General features: G+C 43.1%; 1 long non-coding RNA gene, 1 other non-coding gene and 1 pseudogene across 2 annotated transcripts in view; 2 read left to right on the top strand and 1 right to left on the bottom strand.

Annotated features, from left to right (window-relative positions):
* LOC115271645 overlaps window positions 1-2,790 on the bottom strand; it is a 3,540-nt pseudogene extending 750 nt beyond the window's left edge.
* Window positions 1-7,604, top strand: part of LOC115271646 — a 13,420-nt gene extending 5,816 nt beyond the window's left edge. The window contains exon 3 of the long non-coding RNA XR_003900033.1: window positions 7,579-7,604. This is a non-coding gene — a long non-coding RNA (uncharacterized LOC115271646). The remainder of the gene's footprint in view (window positions 1-7,578) is intronic.
* A 2,450-nt stretch (window positions 7,605-10,054) lies between these two features.
* TRNAK-CUU lies at window positions 10,055-10,127 on the top strand. Its single transcript has one exon. It is a non-coding gene; the product is annotated as a tRNA-Lys (tRNA).
* The last annotated feature ends 5,022 nt before the right edge of the window (window positions 10,128-15,149 follow it).

Below are 15,149 nucleotides of genomic sequence, written 5' to 3'. Positions count from 1 at the left end.
CTGAACGAAGTGGCGCCTGCAGGCGGGCTCCATCTTGCCGCAGTGGTCCAGGTTAAAGTTGTACAGGAGGGAGGGGTCCTGGTGCAGCTGCTGGCTGGTGTTGAGTGAGCAGCAGGCGCTCTTCTTCCAGGGGGTGCACTGGGTGGAGAAGACACTGGACCACATGCCTCCCCCTTCCCCCCCCCCCCCACAGCTGTCTCCTCCATATTCTGCTCCTCAGCCCCAGGTAGGCACTCAGAGGAACGCTTGCTGGGGGGGAGGGGGTGCCTCTATGCCGGGTCCTTGGGGGTAGTTATAACAGAACTTTTAACAGAGAGTAAAACAGGGGTTGTGGGAGGCCTGGGAACCACTGTCTGGGGGAGCATATATTTTTACAGCTCTAAACAGTTTACAAAGTGATTTCACATGATTCAGGTTATTTACTCATTCTGCATCCAGCCAATATTAACTGAATGCTTACTATCAATCAGGCATTGTGCTAGGTGCTGAGAATATAGCAGTAAACAAAACAGATCAAATCTCTACCTTTATAGAGCTTATGGTTTTAGTCCCCAGCTGGGGGAAGATACAGATCATTATAGGCACAGAAAACAACAAGTGCAAAGTCCCTGAGGCTTTTGCACTTTATGCCTTTCAACAATCTAATGAAAATGCCATTACTTCAACTTGGTCAGTTTACATAAGCTGCATCTCTAGAAAATGGTGGGATCAAGATTTTAACTCAGGACAGGGGTCAGGGAGAAAAGTCTGGCTTCAAGCTGTGGTCAGGGTGGAGATGAAGGGGGCTGATCTGGCTCTCCTCTGGTCTGGAATCCCAGGTTCGGGGACTTCAAAAAGGTTCAGAAAGCAGTGGGGAACAGAGGGGTAATGTCTTGCCCATGAACCCCAGTGTGGACCTGACCCCATGTGGGAGACAATCCCAGAAAGGTCAATTCAAGGCAGATAAGACAGCAGAAGTGGTGAAGTTTTCTCCGGAGAAATCCTTCAAAGCTGGGCCTCCAGAGCTGAGTGATTATGAGCCTATAGCTTAAAATCTCTGAGATGAATTCCAGCACCCCCCCATCCAAGTGACAGGGGAGATGTGACAGATCTGGGCACTCAAGAGAAACTCAGGCAAATCTACGAGGGTAGAACCAAACCTACCCTTCTCCAGCAGCCCAGCCCACTCCCAGCACCGCTGACACAGCACATGCTTCGGGCCCTCCCTAACTTCATGAACATTCCTCCTCTGATGCCCCCCAACTCTCGGATGCCTGGCAAAAATCCATGTATCTTATCCCTGACCTGTTCACCACAGTCAGTGGTTTCTGCCTCCACAAGAGTTAATTATTATAATGAAAAGCCCTTGCTGGCTTATAGTGGGGGCTCAGCATAAATAGGAACCCTCAGTGTAGCCCCTGTCTCTCAGAATTATATAATCATCTGTCTCCCACAAAAGTCTATGTGCCATTTCTTGGAGAAAAAGAAGTGCTCCAGGGGGTTCTTCAAAGCACCCTCTAGAACTTAAAAGGTTCCGAAAATAACGTGGTGGGCAGCCTTTCAGTTTTGGAAGATGAAACGTTCTGGAGTTGGGTGGTGGTGGCCGCCCGACAATCGGCCTGGATTTAATGCCACTGAACTGGATCCTTAGAAAGTCTTAAAATGGCAAATTTTATGTCACTCATATTTTAGTGCACGCATGCACACTCAAAGCAAATGATACATCAGAAATGACTCAGAAGTCACGGGCTCTGGGCTTCCTGCCCTTCACTTCCAGCCCCTGGGTCAGTCTACGCCGCCTTTCCCTGGGAATAGCTAGCAATGTGAGACCTTGTAGGGAGCAGAGTTGTAGACCGGGGAGAATGAAATACCAGCATCTCTCACAAGCCTGGAGTTCAACCTCAGACTCAGGTTCCCTAAGCGGCTTTGGGGGCTTTACCTATAAGAGGGGGTCCCTTGCTTCCCCTTCTCTGAGGGCAACAGCATCCTTGGCTCTTGTCTCACTGTGCTTGCCACAGCTCGTGCCATCACCCTGCCACCCGTGCACAAGCTGTTCTCGGCTAGGCTGCCCTTTCCTCCTTTGTCTTCCTGGAAAACTCTTACTCATCCTTCAAGGCCAAGGCTGATGGCACCTTTCCTAGGAAGTCTTCCCAGCATTATCTGATTTGTCACTATCTCTTCAGGACTTAATAGGGGTGAAGGACCTGGTCTTTCATATGTGTTTGCCGCACTGTGACTTTGAGGGACCTGACTCCCCTGTACCTTGTCTTTGAGCTCTGTAGTCTCAAAGGCACTGCCTGACTCTGTCCTAAGCCCTGCTAATGACTAGCCTCTCGATTCCCACATGTACCCGTGCCCTCTCTGGGTTTCATTTCCTGTTTCCTCATCTGTGTGAATAGCAATCATCCACCTACCAATTAGGCCCTTTGGGCATATTCATTGACAAGGCATGAGGAAAGCATTTGGCCCATAGTGGGTGCCAGAAAATGGTCCCCTCATTATAGTAAATTTGGTGGCCTTCTGGGGATCACCTCAGCCACCCTCTTGACTCCATTGCTTCCCAAAGCTGATCTTCCCATTTCCCAACCTCTTCCATTTTTAGGGTCCTCTTTCTCCCCAACCCTTGACCCCACTCCATCCTCACCTGGAGCTAATCCTTGGGGCCTGGCTTTGTCTTGTGGTGCTTGGCATCCATGAAGACATTAAGCAGGTCTGTCCTGGCCCCTGGAGTCCTTGGCTGGGCACCCCACATGGTAGCCACAAAACCAGAAGCAGCAGTTGTGTCATCTGTCAGGCCATGTCCATCCATTCCTGCCAGGAAGCCATAGTCAGACATGGACACAGCCTGAGAGAAAAGCAGTAGTCATGAGACTTTCCACCAAGTTTCTTGTCTCCCTGCCAAGCCCAGATCTTCTGCCTCCTCACCCAGCTTATCCCTCAGGACACCAGAGCCAAACAACAAGGCCGATGTAGAGGCCTAGACCAGAAGGCAAGACCCACAGGCCCCCTTCCAAGGGGCTCCAATGCTAGCTTGCTCTATGACCTTGGTGGGAGCCACCACCCTTCTCTGGACATATCTTTCTGTATTTCACTGGTAGTATTTCATCCACAGTCTGAGGGTCCTGCCAGCTTGGGAAATCTTCTCAGATCTGCACAACAGGAACCACAGGAAGTGGTCTGCTGATGAGGGTGAGGAGTGAGAGGAAGGAATACCTGAGGCCCTTCCCCCACCAGCCCAAGGCAGCCTAGGTTCAGGCCCCTGGAGACTGCCAGTGGGCAGAGAGGGATGCTGACCTAGGGCCAGTCGAAGGTCACTGAGCCCTTCAGTTACTGCTTACGGTCCTGGACCTGGTGACATGGGAGTTGTGGGATGTTGGGAGTGCAATGTGGAGAGCCATTAGGGTACAGGCTCAGAGAATCAGTCTGGTTTCTCACACCTCAACAACCCCTCCCCACCACACAGGGGTCTTGGGAAGTTACCCTGGTGGAGCCAGGCCTAGAACTAGGGGAAAGTGAACAGTAAGGCACTTGGAGGATGGACTGGAGCCAGAGCAATGGGTGATGGCAGCTACCAGAGGAAAATTCAGCAGACAAAACAGACCCCAGGAAAACTGGGAAAGCCTTCGCCTTTCCTTCCCCCTCCCTCCCCACTTTTCCTCAAAGCCGGACCTTGCCTCTGCCCTCAGCCCACCTGGGAGGTACAGTGTCTCCCTCCTCCTCTCCACTCCCTTTTAGTCCACCTGGACTGCTTCTTGAGTATCTTAGTCAGGAGGTGTAGGCAGGCTGTCTCGGAAATAGCTCAACTGTTTTTCAGTGAGAGGCCAGGTAAATAAATTATGGTCCACCCAATGGGATTTAACCTGGTATAAAAGATTGAGAAAGCTCTTGGTGTACAGATATGGAAAAACCTCCAAGTATATTGTTAAGTGAAAGAAGGAAGGTGCAGAAAGGTGTCAGTAGAATGCAATCTTTTATGTAAACAAGGAAGAGGAAGAATGTATATACTTGCATAAGAAAATTCTGGAAATGTAGAAGAATTATTTTAAGTAGTTGCTTGATGGGATGACACAGGATTAGGCATGAGACTTTCTTCTATTTAAAAAAATTTTTTAAGTTTATTAATTTTTTTTAATAATCTCTGCACCTAACATGGGGCTTGAACTCATAACCCCAAGATCAAGAGTCTCATGCTCTTCCAATGGGGCCAGCCAGGTGCCCTGAGACTTTCTTCTATAAACCTTTCTATGCTGTTTTGATTTTTTGAACCATGTGAGTATATACCTTATTTAAATATAACATATGTTTGCATATATATATGTATATGTATATATATAAAATGAATGGAGAGATAAAATACAGAATGATGCTTCTGATTTGATACCATTATGTAAATTTCAGTAACAAAGGTATTTATAAAATAATGCTATGTATTAGTTATGGATACTATAGATGTGTTTGCAGAAAGGTGAACATGAGGCCACCGTTAGTCCTAGGTCCTTGGGTAATACTACCAGAGAAATCCTGTGCATTTATGTCATATGCAGTTGACCCCTCGGACAACATGGGTTTGAACTGCACAGGTCCACCTATACACAGATTTTTTTCAGATAAACAGTACAGTACTGTAAATGCATTTTCTTAATAACATTTTCTTTTCTCTAGCTTACTTTATTGTATGAATGTAGCATACAATACACATAACATACAAATTATGTGTTAATCAACTGTTTATGTTACTGGTAAGGCTTCCGGTCAACAGCAGACTATTAGTAGTTAGGTTTTAGGGGAGTCAAAAGTCACATGCAGATTTTCCTTTCTTTTCTTTTCTAATTTTTTTAAATGTTTATTTTTGAGAGAGAAAGAAAAAGAGCAGGGAAAGGGCAGAGAGAGAGGGAGACACAGAATCTGAAGCAGGCTCCAGGCTCTGAGCTGTCAGCACAGATCCAACGTGGGGCTCGAACTCAAGAACCATGAGATCATGACCTGAGCCAAAGTTGGACACCCAAACTGAGTCACCCAGGTGCCCCTAACATGCAGATTTTCAACTGCACAGTGAGGTAGGGAGTGTCAGCATTCCTAACCCCTGCATTGTCCAGTATCAACTGTAGGTTCCATTTTTGTGCACAAATATAGCATACTGTTCTACACTTTGCCTTTTTGGGGTAGTTTCACTATACATTTGTGTGTGTGTTTTTTTAAGTCTATGTATGTATTTTGAGAGCAAGAGAAAGAGAGACAGAGTACATGTGCACACGAGTGGGGGAGAGACAGAGAGAGAAGGAGAGAGAGAATCCCAAGCAGGTTCTACACTGTCTGTGCAGAGCCTAAGGTGAGGCTTGATTTCAACAACCATGAGATCATGACCTGAGCTGAAATCAAGAGTTGGACACTTATTGGGGCTTCTGGCTGGCTCAGTCAGTTAAGCAGCCAACTTCAGCTCAAGTCATGATCTCGTGGTTCATGGGTTCAAGCCTCGCGTCGGGCTCTGTGCTGACAGCTTGGAGCCTGGAGCCTGCTTTGGATTCTGTGTCTCCCCCCTCTCTCTGCTCTTTCTCTGTCTCTCTGTCTTTCAAAAATAAATAAATGTTAGGGGAAAAAAAAGAGTTGGACGCTTATTATACATTTATGCTTTTGACAAAACAAACGAAAGCCTCATGAAGCCAAGTTTTCTACACTTACACACTTAAGTATTATTGTCACAGCCAATAGCATAAACTTCAAGTACTTCTTTTATGCCTTGTATGATCTGAAATTAATTAAAATGCTCTCTATGGCAGAAAAAAAAAAAACCCTTACTTTAACCATTATAAAGAAAGTTAAGAAAGGAGGCACCTGGCTGGCTCAGTTGGTAGAACACGTAACTCTTGATCCCAGAGTTTTAAGTTTCAGCCCCATGCTGGATACAGAGATTACTCCAAAATAAAATCTTTAAGAAACATAAAGTTAAGGAAGAAAAGTTCATTTGTTTTCAAGTCAAAGGTGCTTGACCCTTAGTCTATTTCTCAAACATTATTGCAGACAGGAAAGTTGCTGCTAGCAAGAAGACAGATGGTATTGCCTCTGTTTTTTTTTTATAATGCATATTGATGTTTCCCCATTATGATTTTGGGAAAACCTCCAAATCCTATCATCACTTACTCAATTAGTGGAATGCCTCTCCCGGGGCAAGGTCTGTGGTTTCAGTCTGGTCTCAACACATGGTCCTGCTGCAGCACATCTAGGATGACAAGGTCAGAGTCTGGTTATGAGATGCTCACTTTGCCCCATGTGCCCGCTCTGGGCTCCATAACTGCCGAGTACCAGATCATGGTCAGCAGCACTGTTGAGCCAGCCTGGGAACCAGCTTGCGCTCTTCACTGTGCTGCTGGTCTTGGTACCTTCACTCCCTAAATTGGGGCATGTATCTGTTTTCTTTCTGTTAGGAGAAGTTTGAAGGTGTAAATGAAACCATTTTGTAGCCTACTAGACACGAATTACATAATCACACCAGTCATCATAGGTTGAGACCTACTCTACTCTAGTTAGAACAGTGGATGCTTTACTTACATTGTTGTGTCTGCAACTCCCACAACACACTGCGATGTCAATTTTATTACTCCCAACATACAGATGAGGAAACTGAGGCCTTGGGAGTTAGGTGAATTTTCAAACAGCTAAAAAATAGAAGAGTCAAGATTCAACCCAAGCTGATTTAGTTACAAAGCCCATGCTTTTTTCACTCTAATGCTATCTCCAGACGCATGGTCTCATTTTGTTGCCTTATTACTAGGAAATTTAGCTGAGAAACCACATTCTATGTTTACTTTTGAGAACAGCCTGCAGAGCTTCTCTCCCTAGAAGCCTCTTAGACTGTACAATTTTTTTCTGTTCTACTAAGTTTTGTCAAATAATGCAAATAAAGGAAATGTAATATTTTAGAAAGAAAAGTATCATGTTACCCCATTCCGACTAGAGATAAGTTTAGATTTTTCATCAGAAGTTCTTCCTAGCCATGTTATCAAGCAGGTGTACAAATCATAAATGATGCAGAAAGGGAAAACATAAGATTTCCATTGCTTTTTTGAAAAAAGCTAAGCAAAGACGTAAATAAATAAAGGCAGTCATGCCTGGACCAATGCTGAGAGCATGCCAAGAAACAAAGGTTATGATTAATATAATCCTGTGCAATGGAGGGGAAAAAACCCTTTCCCATGAGGAGGGGTTAAAGATGGGTACAAATTCTTTGACTATTGACAAATGAGGTCTTTGACCCTTCCTCTCAAATGTGACAGGTTCTGTGACTGCTCTGACCAGTAGAATATGGTAAAACTGATGTTTTGCCAGTTTCTAGCTCCAGGCCATAGAGATTATTAAGGACTGAATGTTTTTGTCTTTCACAACATTCATATGTTGAACCCTTACCTGCCCCCCACCATGAGATGATATTGGGAGGCAGGACCTTTGGGAAGTGATTAGGGTTCGATGGGATTAATGCCCTTATAAGAGTTATTTAGAAAGCTTGCTTCTTTCTGCTCTCTACCATGTCTATGACATTCTGTTACAGCAGCCCAAACTGACTGAGGCAGAGACTAGCAGCTTCTATTTCCTATCTCTTGGTAGATTGGATCTTAGATCCCTGAGCCACCGTGCTAGGAGACTGACTACCCTGCTGGAGGGGCCACATTGAGAAGCCCGTGGACTACATGGAAAAGAGGGGTCCTAGGAAGGATGGCCTCCCAGCAACCCCTGCCCAAGTGCCAAGCACATGAGTAAAACCATCTTGGATGTTCAAGACCAGCCCAGACATAAACTGAACACTACCAAGTGACCCTAGCCACTGCCACATGGAGCAGAAGGATTATTCATCTGAGTCTTGCCCAGAGTCCTGACTCATAAAAATCTTGAAATATAATAAGATAGCTATTAAGCCAATAAATCTCTTTGATTTTTTAACTTTGCATTTTGGAATAATCTTTGACTTCTAAAAAAAAAAGTACAAAAGTAGTAAAGAGAGTTCCCATATACTTTTCATCCATGCTCCCCAAATGTTGGCATCTTATATGACTAAAGCACATTTTGGCCAGAAAATCAGAGAAGTGATGGCCCTTTCTGCGTGTATCATATCAAGGGGTATGTGATGTGCAATATGTCATTTGCAATATGTGCTAGCAGTCATTTGGTTAAGGTGGTTTCTCTCTATGTAGTTATTAGTTTTCCCTTTGTGAGTAATCAGTATTTTGTGGGGAAAATACTTTGACAGTATGCAAATGTCCTCATCACACTGTCCTCCCTCTATTTTTAACATCCCACCTTACCTGCAACAATAACCCACAAAGCTAGGAGATAATGCGGCAAAGGACAACTGGTAATACTGTGATAGTTAGTGTTGCCTTTTCTAGACTCTGAGAAATAATTTGGCTTATCATCTTTTTTAAAATGTTTATTTATGTTTGAGAAAGAGAGAGAGAGACAGACAGAGCATGAATGGGAGAGGGGCAGAGAGAGATGGAGACACAACATCTGAAGACAGGCTCCAGGCTCTGAGCTGTCAGCACAGAGCCTGACACAGGGCTCAAAGTCAGGAACTGCAAGATCATGACCTAGGCTGAAGTCGGACACTTAACCAGCTGAGGCACCCAGGCACCCCTGGCTTATCATCTTAGTACAGTCAAATAACAGTTAATTCTACAGAATTAACAAACGATTTCCCCACAGACTTCCTCATCACTGCAAGGGATGATCAGATTATTTGATCATTGAAGAGTTTTAATCTGAGGAGTGACATGATTCAACTGGCAGTTTTGAAAGATCTCCTGGCTGATGTGGGCAGAAGGGAGTGGGTGTGGGCAGGTGGGTGGATCAGGTAGACTTCAAGACTCCAGGCCTGGGACAATGGTGCCTTGACCAGCAAGGTGGTACTAGGGATTCATTCAATAAATCAGTTCAAGGGGGTGCCTGGGTGACTCAGTCAAACAGCAACATTTTTCTTTTTATATTTATTTATTTTTGGAGTGATAGAGTGAGACAAAGCGTGAGCCGGGAGGGTCAGAGAGAGAAGGAGACACAGAATCTGAAGCAGGCTCTAGGCTCCGATCAAGCATTCAGCACAGAGCCCGACACGGGGCTCGAACCCACCAACATGAGATCATGACTGAGCCGAAGTCAGATGCTTAACCGACTGAGCCACCCAGGCGTCCCATAAGCAGCAACTCTTGATCTTGGCTCAGGTCATGATCTCACAAGTCATGAATTTAAGCCCTGTGCTGGGCTCTGTGCTGACAATACAGAGCCTGCTTGGGATTCTCTCTCTCCCTCTTTCTCTGCCCCTCCCTTGCTCTCTCTCTCTCTCTCTCTCTCTCTTTGTCTCTCTAAGAATAAATAAGAATTAAAAAGTTAATCAGTTCAAGATTCACTGAGTATCTACTATGTGCTAGGCGGTTCCAAGTGCTAGGGCTGCAACAGTGAACAAGACAAACTCCTTGCTCTCACAGAGCTAACATTCTAGTAAGGGACAGGAGATGAGAGAAAACAAGTGAAGGAATCCATGGTGATGATGTGCTGGAGAGATGAAGCAGGGTAAGGGAATAGAGAATGGTAGAGGAGGGGCTATTTTATTTTATTTAAGTTTATTTATTTTGAACTGTGAAATCATAAGCTGAGCTGAAATCAAGAGTTGGACGCTTAACTGACTGAGCCAGCAGGGGTTATTTTATGTAGGAAAGATCTACAAGGTGATATCTGGGCAGAGGCCACAGTGAAGTAAGGAAAGGTTCCCCAGGATATGGAGGGGTTTCTTATACCAGTCCCAGCTTATCAAGAAGCAGTGCTGTGGTTGGACTGGCCTTGACCCTTGTGCTTCCTATTATGAATGTAAGATGCCTTTCAGCAATAACCATCAGGAAACTTTGAAAAAAATAAAGATTTATTACTTACAGAACCTGGAAATTACACAGCATACCTGGGGTCACACAGTGAGGTCATGGGTGGAGAGAACACAGGGGCCTGGGGTTCTGCTTTTATTGGGGTCATGGTGGGGGGCCTAGGGTTTCATAGTTTCACCCTTTATTGGTGAATTTAAAACATAAAAGCAGGGTGCACCTGGCTGGCTCAGTTGGTAGAGCATGCGACTCTTATTCTCAGGCTTGTGGGTTCAAGCCCCATGTTGGGTATGGAGTCTACTTAAAATAAATAAATTGGAGTGGAAATTTAAAGTGCGAGAAGAGAAACAACAAGTGGCCCAAGTGGTCCATGGAAATCAACCAAGATCTCTGAAACAAAAGAGCTTTAGTGGGCAGGGAGGTGGTCTAGCTCTTTATCTAGCCCACGTGGCTGGCAATGTGTTTGTTGAAGAAGGCTGTCCTTGAAGTGGATGTCTCAGTAATCAAAGCTAAGTCAGGCATTTAGGCTGCAAAAAAGAACAACCCACTGTGGAGGTTTACGTTATAATCTACCCTGTGATACTGAGGTATCAGAGGCAATGGTGAGATTAATGGCATACTAAAAGTCAGGGGTAGGGCACCTTGTAACCCAGAAATTGCACATCTAAATAGGCTTATAGTAGCAAATGCTTTAATAACTATACAGGCAATAGTTTGAAATCCAGTCCACAGCTGTTGTCCCAAACTTGAAATGTCCAGCCATGAAAACAGGCTAGTGATTTGCAGGAGTTTAGCAATCTGTTCAAATTTGGATAATGTTGTAGAATATTTTTCAAATTTATTTATTTTGAGAGAGAGAGAGGGAGAGAGCGCACAAGCAGGGTAGGGGCAGAGAGAGAGGAAGAGAGACATCCCAAGCAGCCTCCATGCTGTAGGCACAGAGCCAATTAATTAATGAATGACCTGAGCTGAAATCAAGAGTTGGATGCTTAACTGACTGAGCCACCCACGTGTGCCCATATGTAATTAATTCTTGATCTTGATGCTTTGTTACAGTTTTATGATTCCAGTTTTTCATAAGAGTTCTGTAAGTTCTTACCTTGTTCAGTGGTATGATCTGAAAGTTATCAGAAACCTGTACTTGTCAGAGTCCTTTCCATGAAATTCCTTGAAGATGAGACACTTTTGCAAAAGATCGGAGTAAAACAATAACTGCCTGTAAATGAAAAAAGATGTAAAAATGCCCATAGTTAAGGGGTGCCTGGGTGGCTAGGTAGGTTAAGTGTTCAACTTCAGCTCAGGTCATGATCTCTCAATTTGTGAGTTTGAACCCCACATCAGACTCTCTGCTATCAGCTCAGAGACCGCTTAAGAGCCTCTGCCCCCTCTCTCTCTTCCCCTTTCCTGCTCTCTCTTTCGCTCTCTCTCTCTCCCCAAAATAAACATTAAAAAATGCCTATAGTTGGGGCACCTGGGTAGCTTAGTCAGTTAAGTGTCCAGCATCAGCTCAGGTCATGATCTCAGGGTTTGTGGGTTCGAGTCCTGCTTCGGGCTCTGTGCTGACAGCTCAGAGCCTGGAGCCTGCTTTAGATTCTGTGTATCTCTGTCTCTGTCTCTCTCTCTCTCTCTCTCTCTCTCGCTGCCCCTCCCCTGCTTGCACTGTCTCTCAAAAATAAATTAAAAAACATAAAAAAACATGTATTTTGAAAAAAATGCCTATAGTTAAAAGTCTGATGAGAGTCCTGTTTAATGAAATTGATAAGGAAATTTGGTTATTTCTGTGATATGCAACATGTTAAGATGATAACTAGAATTATGACTGATAATTGGACTTTTAGGAATTTCATATAATTTCTGGAATACTTATTAGTAACATATATCCATACAAAAGTATCCATAAAGAAAGTTTAGCATTATTTCTTACTTGGCATACTTCCATGTAATTTAACACATCAAATAAGCCTAATTCCTTTAATGTCTTTTTCTATTATTTTTTTAAAGTTTATTTATTTATTTTGAGAGAGAGAGAGCAAGCAAACATGAGTGGGGGAAGGGTAGAGAGAGGGAGAAACAGAATCCCAAGCAGGCTCTTCACCATCAGTGCAGAGCCTGGCATGGGGCTCAAACTCACAAACCATGAGATCATGACCTGAGCTGAGATCAAGAGTCAGATGCTTAACCAACTGAGACACCCAGACGATTTTTTAATTTTTAATGTTTTACTTACTTATTTTTTTTTAGAGAAAGAGAGAGCACAAGCAGGGTAGAGGGGCAGAGGGAGAGAGAGAATCTTAAGCAGGCTCTTTGCTTAGCACAGAGCCAGAAGCAGGGCTCAGTCTCATGACCCTGAGAGAATGACCTGGTTCAAAATCAAGAGTGAGACACTCGACTTACTGAGCCATCCAAGCACCCTCTTTTTTTAATGTCTTTTTTTTTAATGTTTATTTATTTTGAGAGAGAAAACGGGTGCACATGCATATGCACACTCATGTGAGGGGGGGAAGGAACAGAGAGAGAATCCCAAGCAGCCTCCAGACTGTAGGTGAGAGCCCAATGCAGGGCTCAAACCCATGAACCATATAACTATAACCTGAATCAAGATCAAGACTCAGAGGCTTAACTGACTGAGCTACTTAGGTGCTCCTTAATGTCTTTTTTATACAGAGAGAGAACAAATCTTTTGAGATGTTCCAGGTGCCCATTAGAAAATCCCAAAGGTTCTTCCGAATAAAAAATTTTCATTTAAAATTTTTGGGAGGCGCCTGGGTGGCTCAGTCAGTTAAGCGTCCAACTCTTGATTTCACCTCAGGTCATGATCTCACAGGTCATGAAATTGAGCCCTGTGTATGGCTCTGCACTGACAACATGGAGCCTGCTTGGGATTCTCTCTCTGCCCCTCCCTCCTCATGCTGTCTCTCTGAAAATAAATAAATAAAACTTAAAAAAATAATTTGATTTGGGGAGTTTGATATTTGTCATTTATTTTCCTCTTTCCCATTATGAAATGACCAGGTGTGTGTGTGTGTGTGTGTGTGTGTGTGTGTGTGTGTGTTTTAGGATTTCTTTACTTTCTTTTTCCTTAACAAAAATGCATCTTCATACTTCATACCTTCTCTTAGCCAAAAACATATCCGACTTTCCTTGCATACAGTTGTTTGCTTTATTAGTTCTAGTAACTTTAATTACATATATTAATTAGAATTCTTAACCCCTAGAAACCTTAATTTCTAGTGAAAACTAAAAGGCAAGCAGTTGTGAATGTAACACCAGCATTCTTTAGATTGGCAAATTTATGAATACATTTAACAATTTCTTGTAAACACATTTCCCCAGAACACAATTTTTCCATGTGACACTAGACATGTTTACTAACAGACCCAGATATCTTTAGTTCTTCTGTAATGAGAGGTCAAAAGCAGGGAAACTTAGATTTGTGTAAAAATTAATGTTTCAGAGGGCACCTGGGTGGCTCAGTTGGTTAAGTATCTGACTCTTGGTTTCATGGTTCATGAGTTTGAGCCCCACATCAGGTTCTGTGCCTGCTTGGGATTCAATCTCTCTCTCTCTCTGCCTCTCCCCTGCTCATGTTCACTCTCTCTCTCTCAAAAAAAAAATAAATAAAAACTTAAAAAAAAAAGAACAATTAATGTTTCAGTATTTCATCTTATTTATAAATAATCTAGACATTCAATGAATTCCCATCATTTAACTTAGAAAAATTTGGGGCGCCTGGGTGGCTCAGTCGGTTAAGCCTCCGACTTCGGCTCAGGTCCGATCTCACATTCGTGGGTTCGAGCCCTGCGTCAGGCTCTATGCTGACAGCTAGCTCAGAGCCTGGAGCCTGCTTCCGGTTCTGTTTCCTTCTCTATCTGCCCCTCCCCCTCTCATGCTCTGTCTCTCTCTGTATCAAAAATAAATAAAACATTAAAAAGAAAAGAAAAATTCTTTTTTTTTTTAAGTTTATTTATTTATTTTGAGAGCGAAAGCACACATACACACTAACTGGGTTGGGAGGAGTAGAGAGAGAGAATCCCAAGGAAGCTCCTAGCTGTCTGTGCAGAACCAAATGTGGGACTTGAATTCACAAACCTTGAGATCATGACCTGAGCCAAAATCAAGAGTTGGACGCTTAACTGACTGAGCTGCTCAGGCACCCCTCTTTTTTTTTTTTAACTTAGCAAAATTATACTGCTGAAAGTTACCAAAGATTTCGGAAACCATTTTATTTTTTTAAGATTTTATTTTTTTAAAGTAATCTCCACACCCAACATGAAGCTCAAACCCATAACCTTTGGATCAAGAGTTGCATGCACCATAGACTGAACCAGCCAGGTACCCCATGAAACAATTTTTAAGTAGACATTCTATAAGATCTAATTATTGATGAAAGGTTCACCTAAAAACTCTTGTGCCACTTACATCTATCTAAATCACTTGCTCCCAACAATTATGTTTAGGTTACCCCAAAACACTTCATTAGACACTAGACAAAGTCAGCCATCATCCCAAGCTACTGTTCTTCCTGACAAAATTTGTATTAGAGATAACATGAATTTGACTAATAAACCCAGGTAGAATAAAAGTTATATGTCTGCATTATAGTGATTGCTGATAACTCTGAAGACATACTGATTTTCTTTTTAAATTTTTTAATGTTTGTTTATTTTTGAGACAGAGACAGACTGGAAGAGGGACAGAGAGACAGGGAGACACAGAATCTGAAGCAGGCTCCAGACTCTGAGCTGTCAGCACAGTGCCTGATGCAGGGCTCGAACCCACAAACCATGAGATCATGGCCTGAGCCGAAGTCGAACACTCAAACTACTTAGTCACTGGGGTGCCCCTGAAGACATACTGGTTTTAATTGAACCAAACTTAAACTAGCTTTTATTTACCAAGGATTATCCCAGATCATGTGAACTTGAAAAACATTTGGGTTCATTTCTGTGTTTCTGAGTTTTAAGTATACTTAATTCATAAGTGCTCATTTTTAAGCCAATTACATAGAACCCCTATCAATTAATTTTGGCAATACCATCTGGAGGTAGAAAGAAAGAAAAAACCCCACATGTACAGAACATATACCCATAGACATACATAAACATGCAAAGATATACAGAGAGACTGTTGCAAAATTTTAGCCATGAATCAAGTACAATAATATAAAAGTCACTAGTTTATTAAAAAAATTGAATCCCAATTGGCAGATGGAACAACAAGTTAAGATTGCCTGCTCCAATGGCTAAAGCTTTTGACTAATATTTGTGAAGATTATTTAGATTTGTATTTGCCCTTGACAAGTAAACTTAAGTT

Source organism: Suricata suricatta, chromosome 11 (genome assembly GCF_006229205.1).
Source record: "Suricata suricatta isolate VVHF042 chromosome 11, meerkat_22Aug2017_6uvM2_HiC, whole genome shotgun sequence".
Lineage (NCBI taxonomy): Eukaryota > Metazoa > Chordata > Mammalia > Carnivora > Herpestidae > Suricata > Suricata suricatta.
The sequence above is the reverse complement of the archived record's forward strand: the minus strand, read 5'-3'. Positions and strand labels throughout refer to the sequence as shown.